We start from the raw sequence: 18,140 nt of genomic DNA, 5'->3' as shown, positions 1-18,140 counted from the left end.
AAAACTGCGGTTGAGAACCTTGAACGAATTTCCTTAGTGTTGCTTGCACTTTAAGGGCGGACAAGGGGACTTAAGACCCGACTGCTGCAGTGTTCTTGCAAAGTGCAGCGACCCGGGTATAATTAGTTTTCTATGACATTGTGTCCGACGCATTTCAGTATAAAAAAAAGGTGGAGACACTGAATAAAGTTCTTCGGTACAGGACTTGGGGGGGGGGGGTAGGAAACAAAAAAAAAACAGTAAAAGAGCTGGGTGCATCAGGTATATTTGGGCAACAAGCAACGGGTAATTAAAATAACAATAAAAATAAGAATAAACCAACACTGTCATAACAAATAACTAGGCATCATGCGTGCATTTAGATTAATCATTTGTTATGTATATGTACGTATGTATGTATGGCTGTATGTATGTGTGTGTGTGTTTAATTCGATAATTACGAATGAGGTGTTTAACGTTAATCTAAGGAGTAAAGTCAATTATTCGGATACTTAAAGGGATAAAAGGTGCAAGCAGACCCCTTACCCTTATCGAATTACAATAAAACCTGCTGGACTACTTAGCCAACGTGGAAGCCCTTGCGCGGTCGATCCTGCGACTAGAAATAACAGCGAAATCTCCCTCAAATTACAGCCTTTTTAGACGGTTGTTTGAAGTGTAAAAGGTGTGATGGTCACAGCGTGCTCAACTAGGGCTGACCAAGTAATAAAAAAATATTAAAAATACGAGTAAGATTTTTACGGATTTGAGTAATTGATAAATATTTCTTGTAACAAAATTGAAAAAATAAATACATATATATATGATTTGCAGAAAATTTAAAATATGGACTATTCACAAATTAGACGACCCTTTAAGAGGTTTTTTTTTAAAGGACAAATTCGGTTAAGAAGAATTAGAAAGCAAGGGTGCCTGCCAAGACGACACATTTTTAGAAGATGGGAGTATAGTAAATCGTCTATGTAAGTGGTAGGTATTTTATTTAGTAGAGGACAACAAAGTAAAGTCGAGCCTGCTGGTATTTGAAATGAAGGACGAAGCTAAATACTTATTGCAAGTATTATTAGCCTGCTGCTCTGGTGAACCCACCATGCGATCGCCCGTCACTAATCATTCGATAGTTATTGATTTCTAACTTTATACTAAACATACACAAATTTATAAGTGGCAAAAAGATACACGAGATTTCGTGACATTCATCGTTTCGGGGTTTGCAAGGTGGGAGAATATTTGAAAATCGAAACGAATGCATTATTCCAACATGACATATTAGGCGATGATGGTTCAAAATTCGACAATATCATCGACGGTTCGCGTATGAAGGGCCAGCGACGGGTTTTACCAGAATCCTAAAACGGTCAGTTGACAGGTGCTTGTTTACATTGTGTGAGAGAAAACAGAATGAAAAAGTCAGAGAGGAGAGAAAGACAGGAAGAAAAGAGATGAGTGGCGATAAAACGACGAGACGACAGTGAAAGGTGAGTGTAAGGTTTCACGTCCTTCGTCGCCATCCCCAGCTTATTCCCATCACACTTGACACTTTCCTCTTCCTCCTTAATTCACCCCTCCACCCCACCTCACTCAGTCCCTTCAATCAAAAAACCTCACCCCTTCCTCCTATTGTTAACTCTATCTTTTATTTCACTTCGTCAGTCACGGCTTCTCCACCTCCCTCCTTCCTGTCTGCCTTTTCTTTCCAATCAAAGAGAGAGAATGATAGATGCGTTCGTCTTTCTCTTCTTCTCCTCCCACCCTTTCTTTGTCTATATATCTGTCCTTTCACCCTCTCAATCTCTCTCTGCGTCATTCACCCCCCCTCTTACTTCCTGTGTGCCCATCACATTTCTAATTTTTTTTTTGCCTCCTTCTTTTCAAATCTGTCACTTCCTCTCTCCCATAATTATCCTGTCCTCTCTAAATCGTTCTCGCTCTTTCTCTTTCTTTCTTTCTCTCTCTCTCTCTACATGTCACCTCCTTTTTATTCATTCATTGCGCCTCTTCCTCCCTTCCCCTCTCTCTATCTATCAACCTTTCCCTCCTCTTTTTCCTGTGACTGTTCCCCCTTCCTTTCCCTGCCTCCCTCCCTCCCTTCCTTCTCTGCCTGTGCCTGACACCCCCTTCCTCCCTCTCTCCTGCTACTGTCTTCCTCTCTCACTCCCCATCCGACACACACAGATCACCTCCAACCAAAATGTCTTCACAGAAACCAGCCACACACATACACATATGCACACATAAACTACATGGCCAAAAGCTAAGAACACTTCTAAAACGCTTACCTTTCCGATGGCCTCTTTTGATCACTTCAATATTGGCAATTTTTTAAATAGACGTGACCAGAGCTCAGCCAGACTCACAGACAGACAAACGGTGTCAGTGCAAATTGTGTACCCCAGCAGTGCAATAGATTTAACTTTGCTTACTCTTTCACCACACACACACATCCACACACACCTACATATACAGAGACATAGGTAAATATACGTATATGTCTATAGAGAGGAAGATAGATACATACATATGCATACGTAATACCATAACCCCCCCCATCCGTACTCTCCTCACTGGCGATATGATTGTCTCCCTTGAACGTTCAAACTAATCAAACATTTAATTAAATTTAAAATACCCACGTGTCATGAACAATTCGACTGTCATCAAATATTGTCGCTATTATTAATATTTTTCTATTTTTTAAAATTCATATTTAGTGTTATCAATCCTTAGTGTCCATTTGCGAGCCGTATTTCTAGACCCTTAATGTCGACCAAACCGGGTTTCAAGATGGCATCTATTATCTCCCCTGACATATATACTTTTTACAACCTCAGATCAACCTACGTCACACACGCACACACCCTTACATATGTATAGATACACACGCACACACCCTTACATATATATATATATATACACACACACGCACACACATCAACATACATTTGCGCAATCACACACACACACACACATTTGCGCAATCTCACAGATACATCAATTTACACACATTTGCGCATTCACATACATTTCTATACGCAAGCAACACACACACATTTGTATGCACTAGCAACACACACACACACACACACACCTATTCAATTGTACACATGCACACATTTTTACAGCCACACACATACATATATACATACATCTACCTACATCAGACCACCTACGCATACGCACACATATTTAAATTAACACTCGCTAATTAGACACATACACACACATATCCACGCATACTTATTACACATCACATTAGACATATACATACACGCATAAATACACACACGCGCACAATAATTCTACTGCATATACGCACACATATTTAAAAGTACGCTCATACAATTGTACACACACATCTATCTACGAACAGCTGTCACATACACTCATGAACAAATACCCGTATGCATACATACATACATACATATATACACACACGTTTGTTCACGTGCATCTAATATACACAGAAATACATAGCTAAACGAACATTTGCATTCACACACACGCATCTACGCGCGCGCGCACGTCTGCGCCAAGAGAAACAGCTAAAGAGGGGACCTCTTGCGTGGTTGCTCGGCTTGTTAGAAATAGCGACCTAAACGGAGACAATAGATTTTCTTAGATACCCTTGTATTTAAATGAGTGAGAGAGTCACGGCTGAAATGGCTTTGATAATAACTTTGCTGGATCAAGGTCGATAGAAGGCTAAAGAACAAAAATAACGCGTATGTATGCATGTAAGAGTGTGTGTGTATGTGTGTGTGTGTGTGTGTTGGACCTCACGGAGGCAATGACCGAGACCTTTGGCATTATGTCATGCTTGAGAAGAAGAAGACCCATGAAGCCGAGCAAAATCGCAGTCGTGGCAGATACCGGTGTCACACAAATGGCACACGTGCCGGTGGCACGTAAAAAGCACCCATTACACTCTCGGAGTGGTTTGCGTTAGGAAGGGCATCCAGCTGTAGAAACTCTGCCAGATCAAATTGGAGCCTGGTGCAGCCTTCCAGCTTGCCAGCCCTGGTCAAACCGTCCAACCCATGCCAGCATGGACAACGGACGTTAAATGATGATGATGATATATATATGTATACATAAAAAAAAGAGAAGAGATGTAGTTTGGTTTGTTGGGGCAGGGTTTGTGAAAAGTTTTCTTGTTACATGTGGGTGGAATACAAGTGCTTGCAATATAATACATCCAATTAAGAATGCATATTCATATATATATGTGAAGGCGCATGGCTCAGTGGTTAGAGCGTCGAGCTTATGATCGTGAGGTTGTGAGTTCGATTCCTGGACCAGGCTGCAAGTTGTGTTCTCGAGCAAGACATTTTATTTTACGTTGCTCCAGTTCACTCAGCTGTAGAAATGAGTTACGACATCACTGGTGCCAAGCTGTATCGGCCCCTTTGCCTTCCCCTTGGATATCACTGGTGGTGTGGAGAGGGGAGACCGGTATGCATGGGTGACTGCTGGCCTTCCATAAACTACTTTGCCCGGACTTGTACCTCAGAGGGTAACTTTCTAGGTGCAATCCCATGGTCATTCGTGTCCAAAGGGGGTCTCCCCCCCTTCAATACATATATGATGATATGGGTTAGTAACCCCATAAGACTTGAGAAGCCAGAGCTTTCCTAAGGCAGGCCTATGGAGACTCCTAGCTAATTAAAAAAAAAAAACTACCTCTACCCTATAGGCTTGCTCAAACAGGAGTGTTATGGATATACAACAATAACAACAACCTTTGACAGGATCTGTAGAATTGTATCAGGTCCCAATGCCAGCTTTTGCATACAGCCACACTCAAACTCATCACATGACCAGAAAACCAGTCTTTTTTGCACACTACATCTGATTCCTCTTGTTCCTTACTTTACTCTCTACACATTTGCACTTTGTTGTATGTGAACACTGATGATGCACATCTGACAACTTTTGCATGGGCTCTGCATTTAGGGCCCACATCTCACCACACCATGTGGCATTGCTATTCATACGCCACATGATTCATACAATTTGCCTTTTCATTCAGTGAGAGAAGCCTTTTGATGCCAACAGAGGTTGATAACTTCCTGAACTTTATCCATCCTACACACACACACATACATCCACACACACACACACATGCATACTGGAATATGTAACACACTACCTAAATACCAATCTTGAGAAATTAAACTGCTCAAAACTAGAAAAGAGAAAGTTAATTTGAAGACTACAGATCCAATCCATCACTGGAACAGTGAAATGTGTAAAACTTTCCAGAAGTTTATCATTTAATTACATATGAGCATTTCTAGACATGCAATTATATGCATGAGAATATATACATAAAGCAAAACATACAAATTTGCACATATACTTACATACACATATACAAAAATACCCTGTTGTTGATGTTGAAATTCCAATGAAGGAGCCTTGGAGCTAGGTTAGAAACTGGTTCTTTCTCTATTGGCAAGAAATCTTGAAATAAAACTGAATAATGCCACATATACATACATACATACATACATACATACAAATATACATACATGTCCATACATACATCATACATATATACACACACACACATACACATCCATACATACATACACATTCAGCTCTATAATTGTGACAGGGGTGGGTAGTTGAACAGATAGTAATAGAGGAGGGAGTGGGTCTGAAAGGGACAAAGCAAAGGGAAGGAATTAATATCAAGTGTTAGTAAAAAAGGGAGGGACTGAGTGGTAAGGGTGAGGGGGTCCAGGGTCATCCCTTATTTATGAAAGAGAGAAACAGATGGGGGTGGGGATGAGGGGGTTGGAAAGAAGAGTGAGGGAATTATGGGGGTAGGTCAGGGAGGGTGTTGAAGAGGGGGAGAAGCCGTGAGGAAAGAATGGTGAGAGAGAAAGGGAGGTAAAGGGGGAGGAGTGATGTAAGTGTGCAGTGAGGGAAAGTGGGGATGGGTGGGGTTAGGGAGGCTGGAAAGTATCACACAGGTGGTGGGGGGTGAGCAGAGTTTAAATGTAGAGAAAGCATCGGGGGGGGGGGGGGGAGACAGAGAGAAAGAGGAAGCAGAGGGAGGATGTAGTAAGAAAGGCTGAAAGAGAGAGAGAGAGAGAAAGAGAAATGCTGAAAAGCATTGTAGAGGTAGAGGAGAGAGGAGAGGACGAATGGAGTGAGATAAGGAGAGGTTGGAGGGAGGAGGAGGAGGACACCATAGAGGTAGGGAGGAGCTGAAGAGAAAAGCAGTGAAAATATCTTGCATGGAGAGGTTGAGGAGGAGGAGAAGGAGAGAGAGAGGGAAAGAGAAAGAGAAAGTAGAGGATGAAGTATCTTGTGTGGGAAGGCTGAGAGGAGAGAGATCACTGGAGGAGAGGCAGAGGCAGAGGAGGATCAGTGGGGGTGGGTGAGGGGGGTGACTGCAGTAAGAGCATCTCAGCCACCAACTCACGCATCACAAGCATTCTTTCTGCAATTCTTGCTCAATAGAATCAGTTTTCTCCTTCACGGTATGTCTATGGCGTTACCAGTTGCCACAGTCACTTGTCAATCTCTTCTGCAAGGTTCGGCATCTTTAGATCAGCTTTCACCAACTTCTGTTCGATGTCTTCCTAGGTTTCCTTGTCCCACTGTGATCTCTCAGCACTTTTCTATGCTCCTACCATCATCCATACAAATCTAGTCTTCTCTCTTGCAGATAACATCTGATTCTTCAGAAACAGTTTTTCTCACGGCTCATTCACACCACATTCTTTATGCATGCTGACATGGCTGATCCAGCAAGGCATACTCACCTTGTTTTTTCTCACCTGGCTTCTGTGTTGGTTGCACGTAAAAAGCACCATCCGAACATGTCTGATGCTAGTGCCTTTTGACTGGCTCCCATGCTGCTGGCATGTATAAAGCACCATCCGAACATGGCCGATGCCAGTGCCCCTGACTGGTTCCTATACCGGTGGCATGTAAAATGCACTATACGAATATGATTGATGCCAGGGCTGCCTGATTGGCTCCTGTGCCAGTGGCATGTAAAAAGCACCCACTACACTCTCAGAGTGGTTGGTGTTAGGAAGGGCATCCAGCTGAAGAAACATTGCTAGATCAGATCGGCGAACTGGCAGAAATGTTAGCACACCAGGCGAAATGCTTAGCAGTATTTTGTCTTGTCTTTACGTTCTGAGTTCAAATTCCACCGAGGTCGACTTTGCCGTTCATCCTTTCGGGGTTGATTAAATAAGTACCAGTTACGCACTGGGGTCGATACAATCGACTTAATCCCTTTGTCTGTCCTTGTTTGTCCTCTCTATGTTAAGCCCCTTGTGGGCAATAAAGAAATAAGATCAGACTGGAGCCTGGTGCAGCCACTGGCTTTCCAGACCTCAGTCAAACCATCCAACCCATGCCAGCATGGAAAATGGACGTTAAACGATGGTGCTGATGATGATGATCAGAAACACCTGACACCCAGCTTTCACCTGTGGCTCCTTGAATCTGTCTGCATGCAACAGCAGTCACATCTTGAGCAACAGTTTCCACAGGCTGGCTAAACCACACAACCAGTGCTGATGTGTTTAGATTCCTGTAACTTAGCAGTTCAGCAAAAGAGACTGATAGAATAAGTATCAGGCTTAAGAATTAAGAAGCCTGTTTGTAAGTTGTGCATATGTACACACACACACACGTGTGTATGTGTGTGTGTGTGTGTGTGTATGTATGTGTATGTGTGTACCTATGCATATGTGTGTATGTCTGCATCTCTCTGATTTGATGTTGTCCTTGTTTACAATTTGATGATTCCGATCACCATCATGCAAACAGTTTTGTTTACTTCTACTCTTCTGTTAAGTTAAGTTAAGTTAATTTTTTGGCTCAAAAAGCAAAAAGCAAGGCCATCTAGGGGGACATGGAGTTATGTACGGGGTAGTTTTCATGCAAAGAGTTCAGGCCATTTGTTGTCAAAAGAGACTTTGAACCGAGCGGTCGTCGGCATCTTCACTATCTCATCTGGCAGTTTATTCCATGGATCCTCAACCCGGACGAAGAAAACCCCTCTCCTTCGATTGAGATGAAATCGTCGCAGATAGAGCTTTTTGGAGTGACCCCGCGGCCAACGTTCTGGAGCAGGAGTGAAGAACAGCTCTTTCAAGAGGTTACACTTTCTGCTTATGATGTGAAAATGTCTGGCCATGGGAAAATAGTACCTTGCTTAGAAATAAGTGAGGGTTGGCAACAAGAAGTGCATCCAACCATAAGAACTCTGCCTCTGCAAATTCTATCTGTCCCATGCAAACATGGGAAAATAGACATTAAATCAATGTTGATGATGGTGATGATTTAACCAATTTTAAGTTAGTAGGGTCAGAATCTGAAGGAGAATATGATTGGACAATAAGCCAAATGACCACTTGCAGTATGGTCATCAGTTATGTGGATTAGGAAGACACATGATGCTTATTGTACAGATTGATAGATTGACAGACAGATAGATAGATATGTTTCTTTATTGGTCACACAGGGCTGAACACAGAGGGGACAAAATACAAAGTAGAGCTTGGGGGTGGGGAGAAAAAGAGAAAAAAAAAGTGGGTTGAATTTCGATCACAAGGGATTGTGGAAAAAAAAAAGCTGATCAATAGGGAGCATGTATCACAGAAATGTCAATGTAAAGAGGGAAATCAGATTAGGTTTATCCGTGGAAAGAAAAGCCTATGGAAAAGACCACAGTAACTGTGGGCAATAATGTCATGCAAAAAAAAAGCACATTACAGTAAGCGACTCTCTTTTTCCCTTTCTTTTTTTTTTGGTCCATAGGACCATGCTCAAGATGGCTCCTTCATTCATGCATGCCATCCTTGCTGCATTCACCCGTCATTTTTTGAAACATTCACTTGCCAAAACTTCTCTCTCCACCCTCACCTTCCTCTTCAAGTGATATTTGAAGAAGCTGATGAGAGATTGACCAGAGAGGAAAGTGTTTGTCTCTAGACCTTTCAGACGCGTCCACCATACACATTCTTTCGCCATGGCCACAAGTACGATGAAAGTGGCGCTTCCTTCCTGTTTCAAAGAAGGAGGCACAACAATATTCACGATAGACTCGGCTGATAAACTGACTCATCCCACACGCAATAGCAGTTGTTCAACATAGGCCCGCAGGTTGGAAATGGTTGGACATTGTACGAGTGCGTGCAGGACGGTTTCATCGCTTTGTCCCAAGATCATCGTTGTATTGCCCCTTCACTAATCCTCTATAGAATGCTTTAAATAGATAGACAGATAGACAGACAGACAGATAGATAGATAGGTAGGTAGGTAGATAGATTGATAGATAGATAGATAGATAGATAGATAGATAGATAGATAGATAGATAGATAGATAGATAGACAAAGGTTTGGTGATGCAAACAGGAAAAATAGAACTCAAAACATGAGTGTATAAATATATATATATATTGATATTGATATTGATATTTAGTGGAATCAAGAGAGTGACTCAAAGACTGGAAGTTTCAAGTGTTAGCACTCCTCTAAAAGTTTGATAAGTGTTACTATATGAAAGTCTTGACTCTCGAGTCACTCTGTTGCTTCTACAAAATATTGATTAAAAAATCTACATAGATAGATAGAGAGAGAGACAGACTGACATAGACAGATGTATAGATATATAAACAGACGGATTTATTTACTAATCTACAAAGAAATCCAAATCCAAATATATATACTTCATACACACACACACACATAAACACAGAGAGAGATGAAAAAAGAGCAATAAATATAGATAAATGCATAGCTAGTCTGTGTATCGATAGACAGACATATATCTTTATATATAAAAGTGAAGTTGTGTGTCTGTCTCCTACGATTTAGATTCCTAACTACTCCCACATTTTGCGGTGCAGTTTAACCAAAACCGGGTATCTTATAGTCGTGATTCATATCGAGCCCTTCTGGGTATTAGTGCACGTCTACGATTTAAAAAAAAATTTACCATAATTTTTTTCCATTTTAATGCATTTTTTTCGCTATTATATAAGGGAAGTAACTCTCTGAAAATGCCTACGATGAGTCAACGATTTAAAAAAAAATTTACCATCATTTTTTTTCCATTTTTAATGCATTTTTTTGCTATTTTTTGGCTATAACTCTCTAAAAATGCTTATATAGTTATTTCTCTTACAAACCCGAGCAACGCCAGGCGATACTGCTAGTATCTTCATAAATTGTTAGTGAGACAGACTTAGATGAAGATAAGTTACTTTCCAATAACTATTTCATATTTGCTTTTGTTTTGCTTTATAAGTTTGGATGGAAAAGGTTCAATTTTACAAGAAACTCCAGATATTACAGCAAGTTGGCAGAAATGTTAGGGTGCCGGGTGAAATGCTTAATGGTATATATAGGCACAGGAGTGGCTGTATGGTAAGTAGCTTGCTAACCAACCACATGGTTCCGGGTTCAATCCCACTGCGTGGCATCTTGGGCAAGTGTCTTCTGCTATAGCTCCGGGCCGACCAATGCCTTGTGAGTGGATTTGGTAGACGGAAACTGAAAGAAGCCTGTCGTATATATGTATATATATATATAAGTGTGTGTGTATATGTTTGTGTGTCTGTGTTTGTCCCCCTAGCATTGCTTGACAACCAATGCTGGTGTGTTTACGTCCCCATCACTTAGCAGTTCGGCAAAAGAGACCGATAGAATAAATACTGGGCTTACAAAGAATAAGTCCCGGGGTCGATTTGCTCGACTAAAGGCGGTGCTCCAGCATGGCCGCAGTCAAATGACTGAAACAAGTAAAAGAGTAAAAGAGTAAAGAGAGTATCATTTTGTACCAACACTGATTAATGGAAACACATCTTTTCTTCACCATTCTCTCTTTTATTTGTGTCTTCATTTTCATCAAAACTGTTCAGCCGTCATCTTTTGTTATCACTAAATTTTCCATTAAGAAATACAGACCTTTAGTCATTCATATTAAAAAACGATACCTGTCTCAAATTTCTCCAAACATTATTATCCGTTTCATATAAAGAGCAAAAAACTTTACTGTTGTTGACCTTGTTGCAACATAAATGTCAAGTTCCAGTTTAATGGCTGACTGTTCGATGAATGGTGATGATATTTAACTTTAAAAGGGTGGCAAGCTGGCAGAATCGGTAGCACACTGGACGAAATGCTTAGTGATATTTCATCTGACTTTATGTTCTGAGTTCAAATTCCGCCAAGGTTAGCTTTGCCTTTTATCCTTTCGGGGTCGATTAAATAAGTACCAGTTATGCACTGGGGTCAATGTAATCGACTTAATCCCTTCATCCGTCCTTGTTTGTCTCCTCTATGTTTAGCCCCCTGTGGACAATAAAGAAATAAATATTTGACCTCAAATTCCGTCGAGGTTCGCTTTGCCTTTCATCCTTTCAGGATCAATTAAATAAGTACCAGTTATGCACTGGGGTCAATTTAATCGACTTAATCCCTTTCTCTGTCCTTGATTGTCCCCTCTATGTTTAGCCCCCTGTAGCCAATAAAGAAATAAACATTTAGTTCAAATTCTGCCGAGGTCAACTTTGCCTTTCATCCTTTTCGGGGTTGATGAATTAGGAACCAATTGTGTACTGAGGTCGATTTAATGGACTGGCCCCCTTCCCCAAAATTTCGGGTCTTGTGCTTAGAGTAGAAAAGGATAGTTAACTTTAAACCACTGGACCTTGACTGTGAAAGTGGGTTTGAAAATCGCCAGTATGGTCATTATTAAGGTTGCTGTTTATGTTGTCGTTATGGTGGTTTGATCTCAGGCCAGACTTCTTGATCCGGGAGATTTATGATCAAAGGTGTTCCAGCCATGAGCATCCCATCTGATGTCAGTGTATCTAGGACTACATTGTTCAAATTCAGTGTTGTTGTTTAACCCCAGGTTGGTCCAGATCCAGAAGAGGATGAAGGATCCTGTTGTGACCATTCCATCTGAAGTCAGTCAGTGACATATTTGAATTATTTTAATAAAAGTCAACAGCAGTAGATTGTGGTCACACATTCCTAAACACACAGGTGGGTTGTCATTCCTCTATAATGTCTCTGTGGTCAACAGTTCTCTTAAAGAGACACAAGTTCTATATTTAAGAGATGAGGAATTATGTACATTATTTACATTATTTACATTTTATGGATATTTGTCCTCATCTTGTTTGTTGTTAACACAACATTTTGGCTGATATACCCCCCAGCCTTCATCAGGTGTCTTGGGGAAATTTGGAAACTGGGTTCTCATTCCAAAAGTATTTTTCAATGATATTATTATTATTATTACTATTAGTATTATTATTATTATTGTTAGTGTTCAGGCCACTGCTTGGAATCTTGGGGTTAGCAGTCCGCACTCATAACCACTATGGCATGGGCATATGGCATAGTGGTTAAGAGAGCGGGCTACTAACCCCAAGATTCCAAGTCCAATTCCAGGCAGTGACCTGAATAATAATAATAAATGATAATAATAATAACAATAACAACAACAACAACATCAAAAAATACCTTAGGAATGAGAACCCAGGTTTGAAATTTACCCAAGAGACCTGATGAAGACTGGAGGGTATATCAGCTGAAATGTTGTGTTAACAATAAACAAGATGAGTACAAATATCCATCAAATGTAAATAATGTAAAGAGACACAAGGTTACATAGAACCTCAGCATCAACGTTAACACTGATTTCTGACATGGGTACTTTGTCACAAAAATTAGGGGAGATGAGCTGTCCATTAAATCAACCCTTGACCATTACATGAGAGAAGAATGAAAGGTAAAACTAACTTTGCCTCAGCTGGATTTGAACTCAGAATGTAAAGGTTCATAAAGCCAAACAACAACATTGTTCAGATTTTCTTAACTTTAGATTACAATGGAACCCACCCCCCAACGAAAAAAAAATGAGATGGTGGAAGAAGATATGCTAGTAGATCTTTCTATTCTTTAATTTTTGTTGAGCCTAAAGGCAGTGAGTTGGCAGAATCATTAGCATGCTGGGCAAAATCTTTATATATAAAAGTGAAGTTGTGTGTCTGTCTCCTACGATTTAGATTCCTAACTACTTCCACATTTTGCGGTGCAGTTTAACCAAAAGCGGGTATCTTATAGTCGTGATTCATATCGAGCCCTTCTGGGTATTAGCGCGCATCTACGATGAGTCTATGATTTAAAAAAAAATTTACCATCATTTTTTCCCATTTAATGCATTTTTTTGCTATTATATAAGGGAAGTAACTCTCTAAAAATGTCTACGATGAGTCAACGATTTAAAAAAAAATTTACCATCATTTTTTTTCCATTTTTAATGCATTTTTTTGCTATTTTTTGGCTATAACTCTCTAAAAATGCTTATATAGTTATTTCCCTTACAAACCCGAGCAACGCCGGGCGATACTGCTAGTTTTATATAAAAAGGCAAAGCAAACTGACTATAAACCATTTTTTGATAAATCCTGTAACAGAAGAAAGCGCTAAAAATGTAAATGAAAATATATATAACCATCCAACATTCTGACTACCTTGTTATTCTCAATATGCAATATCTGTACCTGCCTGACTGGCTCCCGTGCCGGTGGCACGTAAAAAGCACCCACTACACTCTCGGAGTGGTTGGCATTAGGAAGGGCATCCAGCTGTAGAAACTCTGCCAAATCAAGATTGGAGACTGGTGCAACCATCTGGTTCGCCAGCCCTCAGTCAAAATCGTCCAACCCATGCCAGCATGGAAAGCGGATGTTAAACGATGATGATAATGATGATATATATATATATATATATATATATCATCATCATCATCATATCATGCCAGTGAAGTGCATCAGGAAGCCAGGTATGTGGTCAAATAAAGTCCAGGAGGTCGGGGCTCAAAGGGTTAAAGTAGAGAGCTGACAGAATTTAACTCATCAGACAATATTTTAAGTGGAATTTCTCTTGGCTTTTTACTGTCTGATTTCAAAACTCCTGCCAAGGTCAACTTTGCCTTTCTTCCCTTCAGGGTCTATAAAACAAAGTACTGGGAGCCAATGTAATTGACTTATCCCCTCCATTCAAAACTACTGGTCCTAAGTCCTCCAACTGAGTAGCATCCTCTTCTGGGAGAATGTTGTGATCCCTGTTACTTATCCCTTTTGTTATCATTTTTCCTGTTGAGACGCTCTGTGTTTCTTTCAATTAATTTAAATATAACAAAGAATTTAGTAAAATAACTTGGTTATCATTCAGCTATAGTTAGGAACATTAATTGTGACTAAGGTTTGGTGGAAGATTTTAATTTAAAACTTATGAAAACAAGACATTTGTACTCAGAGCCAGAGTTGGTTTCAGCCAGGTTGTTATCAAAAGGGTTAAGAATTGCTTCTCTATTATATATTTTAACCCTTTTGTTACCATATTTCTGTTGAGACGCTCTGTGTTTCTTTCAATTATTTTAAATATAACAAAGAATTTAGTAGAATAACTTGGTTATCATTAAGCTAGTGTTAGGAACATAAATTGTGACTAAGGTTTGGTGGAAGATTTTAATTCAAAACTTATGAAAACATGACATTTGAACTCAGATCTAGAGCCGGTTAATGCCAACCGCTTTGCAGAGTGTACTGGGTGCTTTTTATGTGACACCAGCATCTGTACTTCTAACATGACACCTGTATGAGTGTCTCTTTTGTGACGCTGACACAAGTGGTTTTTACATGGTGCCAACATGAGTGCCCGTCATGTGACCCCAGCATGAGTGCTTGTTATGTGGTGCTGACATGGGCCATGAACAACTTACCTGTAAGCATGGGTGACCAGTTTTATATTTAATCTCATGGAAAACTTGTTGCATCACATCCCTTTAATGATGAAGGGTATCTGGATCCCTTAAAATGCTCCAAATCTTAATGGATTCACTATCACTAAGGATCTCCCATGGTAGACATACATTCTAAAGCCACATCCCAAAAATTAGGCCCTCTCTTCAGGGCCCAGAAAACACCTCAGCTCCCACCACTTCCTGACCCTCTACATAGCTCATGTGAAACCCACAACGGATTACTACTTCCATATCTGGGATGATGGTAGTGGTGGTATTGCTATACACAAGGCGGCGAGCTGGCAGAGTCGTTAGCATGTCAGTCGAAATGTTTAGCGGTATTTCGTCTGCCGTTATGTTCTGAGTTCAAATTCCGCCGAGGTCGACTTTGCCTTTCATCTTTTTGGGGTTGATAAATTAAGTACCAGTTATGCACTGGAGTCGATGTAATCGACTTAATCCGTGTGTCTGTCCTTGTTTGTCCACTCTGTGTTTAGCCCCTTGTGGGTAGTAAAGAAATAGGTATTGCTGTACACATTGGATAACTTAGACACCTTTCAGAAAAAGGCTTTTGATCAACTGACATAAAGTATCTCCCAGACATGCTCTAGTTTTTGTCCCTCAAACATGCTGTCTTCTCACTACCCCCTTTTTTTTTTTATTACTGAAACTACAATGGCTTCTGTTCCTTACAACTAGCTGGTCTTGTGCCTCAGTCTATTACCTCTCCTCTTCCCATCACCCATTTTTTGTCTATCCTCTACCAGCCTTCACACTTACCAATAACCATCCATTCTATCCTCTGGAATTTTGTCCCAGGTCTTTTCTGCCGTTTTTCACGCGCTACTGTTTAACCCTTTTTACCGCAGTAATCAGATATATTCACTCAAAATTTCATTACGTTTAAACTGCAGAAAGTAGTTTTATATACCAATCCATCTTTTGTTGAAGAACGTCAGGTTTGAAACAGTTTTTTGTTGAGACAGGTTGAGTTTGAGGAGACGTGATTTGTAGAAAATACAAGCCCCCTTTTTTTTTAAATATATAGCTTTGGTAGATATTTAACATTACTCAAATATCCACGAAATTTAATTTCGCAATTGGAAGATTAAACGAAACGTTAATGGCGTCTGTCTCACCGGTCTTGGAAGGTCTGTAAAGACTATAGGTATTGCCCCTTCTTTCAGATGAAGCAAATAAAAAAAGCTCATTGGGTAATGTGAGACTCCCTCGTAGGTTTGTAGCTGAAATAGGTGTCAATAATATAAGATGTCGCTGCCGTCCCCACCAGAGTCGTCTTAACATTATGAACTCCCGCAAATCAATGTGTAGGGCCCCTTAGTATTTATTTATTGATAGTAAACCACAGCATACATAAATCAGAATCGGGCCACTAACCCCGTTGGGCTGTTGAGCAATTGTTCCATGTGCTAGCCCCGATAGTATTTATTTATTGGCAGCATTATAGATCACAATCGGGCCTTCAGAGATGTGAGGCGTCCCCGGAGCAACTGTCCAATGTAACCATGCCTTAAAACGTCACCACCATCATCATCATCATCTCCCATCTTTCACCGTCACTACCTTCACAGATGACAACAAAGGAACTGCTAAATAAACTAGCTAAATCATTCTCAAATTACAATCTATCATCTTAAAAAAAAAAGGGTGGAACATTTTGGTTCCTATAATCCCTAATATGGAAAAAAAAATAATGATGCGATAGTCATGGTTTGAATGTCTTTGATCCATGTCTGCTAGCACAGGGTTAACATGGGGCTAGACAACAGCAACGAGACACTGAAAGCGCCCACGTATGATCGTTCGACTTGCTAGAAATAGTCGCCAAACCTTTTAAATCGACCCCGACTGAATTACAGAAAGAAGAGTTAGATCGGATAAGATAGAACTAAATAGCCTCCCCCCACCCGAAAAAGATGCGATGGTCATGGTTGGTTGGAATACTTTTGATCATAAGTCTGCCCAATCAGAACTCATCTTGGGTTAAGCAAACAACACTTCCACCACCATCATAACAATAATATTGACAATTCCTCTCTTTTGTGACAATCGAAATGTAGGGTTAGAGGGAGAATGGGAGGAAAAAATGTTAAAAACGCGAGAATTTTTTTTTTTTTGAGGTTAGTGAATCAAGTGATCAGCTTCAACGGGGAATCGAAACCGTGTTGCCGGTTTTATAATTTTGAGGTTTTGACAGCTGGAAATTGAGAAACGAATATTGGAGGTGCTACGGTGATAATGTAAGGTTTATCAGCGTAGATAACAACACGAACCATCGACAGAACATTTACGCGGTAGATCGAACCGCTAGAAACAACAGCTAACTCTCCCTTAAATCACACTATCATCTTGAAAAAAGGAAGGACAGATAGGACAAGCTAATAAGGTAACACTAAATATGCAATACCCGACAGGATGGTCATGGTTGGATTTAACTTTGATCATACATAAATTTGCTTCACCAACAGAACATTTATGCGGTAGATCGAACCGCTAGAAACAACAGCTAACTCTCCCTTAAATCACACTATCATCTTGAAAAAAAAGGAAGGACATATAGGACAAGCTAATAAGGTAACACTCACTAAATATGCAATACTCGACAGGACGGTCATGGTTGGATTTAACTTTGATCATACATAAAATCTGCTTCACCAGGGATTGGACATGAGTTTAAATAACAACAACAGCACTACAAGTTAGCTTTGGTTCAGTTTTATTTCATACAATGAAGGAAAAAGAGACGATGTATTTATAAAGAAATTAAGACATCGCAAAAAGACCAGCTTCGTGGAATCAATAACCATCTTTGACTTTGCTTCTTCCAGTCTGACTTGACAGCAAATCTGACCTAATTTCTCTCTCTTCAGCTTTACACGTAATATCCGCGTACTGGAAAAAATAAAAAATATATCTAATTTAAATTTAAAACAATCAAATCAGAAATTGTGGTAATAAATAATAAAATAATTTAAATTAAGAGAAGCACAGAAATAAACTTCATAGCGTGTTTTTTTTAAGTCTTTGACTTTTATTATTATTATCTAAAAAAATAAAACCCATTTAAAATTTAATTACACACACACACATATATGTGTGTGTGTGTGTGTGTGTATATGTGTATATATGTATGTATGTGTGTACGTATGTCTATATTTGTACGTATCCTGTGTAAGTATTTATATATGTGTGTGTGTATATATATATATATATCAGTCGGCGTGTATTTATATATATATATATACATACATGTATTATATATATTTATATTTGTGTATAAAATATATTTATATGTGTATGTATATATATATGTATGTAT

The 18,140-nt window shown here is 39.7% G+C and overlaps 1 protein-coding gene across 1 annotated transcript in view; it reads right to left on the bottom strand.

Annotated features, from left to right (window-relative positions):
* The window catches only part of LOC115218901 (zinc finger protein 271), a 15,058-nt gene extending 12,623 nt beyond the window's left edge, over positions 1-2,435 (bottom strand). Inside the window, exon 1 of the mRNA XM_029788899.2 lies at positions 2,280-2,435. The gene's annotated coding sequence lies outside the window, so the exon portion shown is untranslated. The remainder of the gene's footprint in view (positions 1-2,279) is intronic.
* Between the last annotated feature and the right edge of the window lie 15,705 nt (positions 2,436-18,140).

The sequence above is a fragment of the Octopus sinensis genome, linkage group LG14 (genome assembly GCF_006345805.1).
Source record: "Octopus sinensis linkage group LG14, ASM634580v1, whole genome shotgun sequence".
Taxonomy (NCBI): Eukaryota; Metazoa; Mollusca; class Cephalopoda; order Octopoda; family Octopodidae; genus Octopus; species Octopus sinensis.
This window is presented reverse-complemented; position numbering and strand designations above follow the sequence as displayed.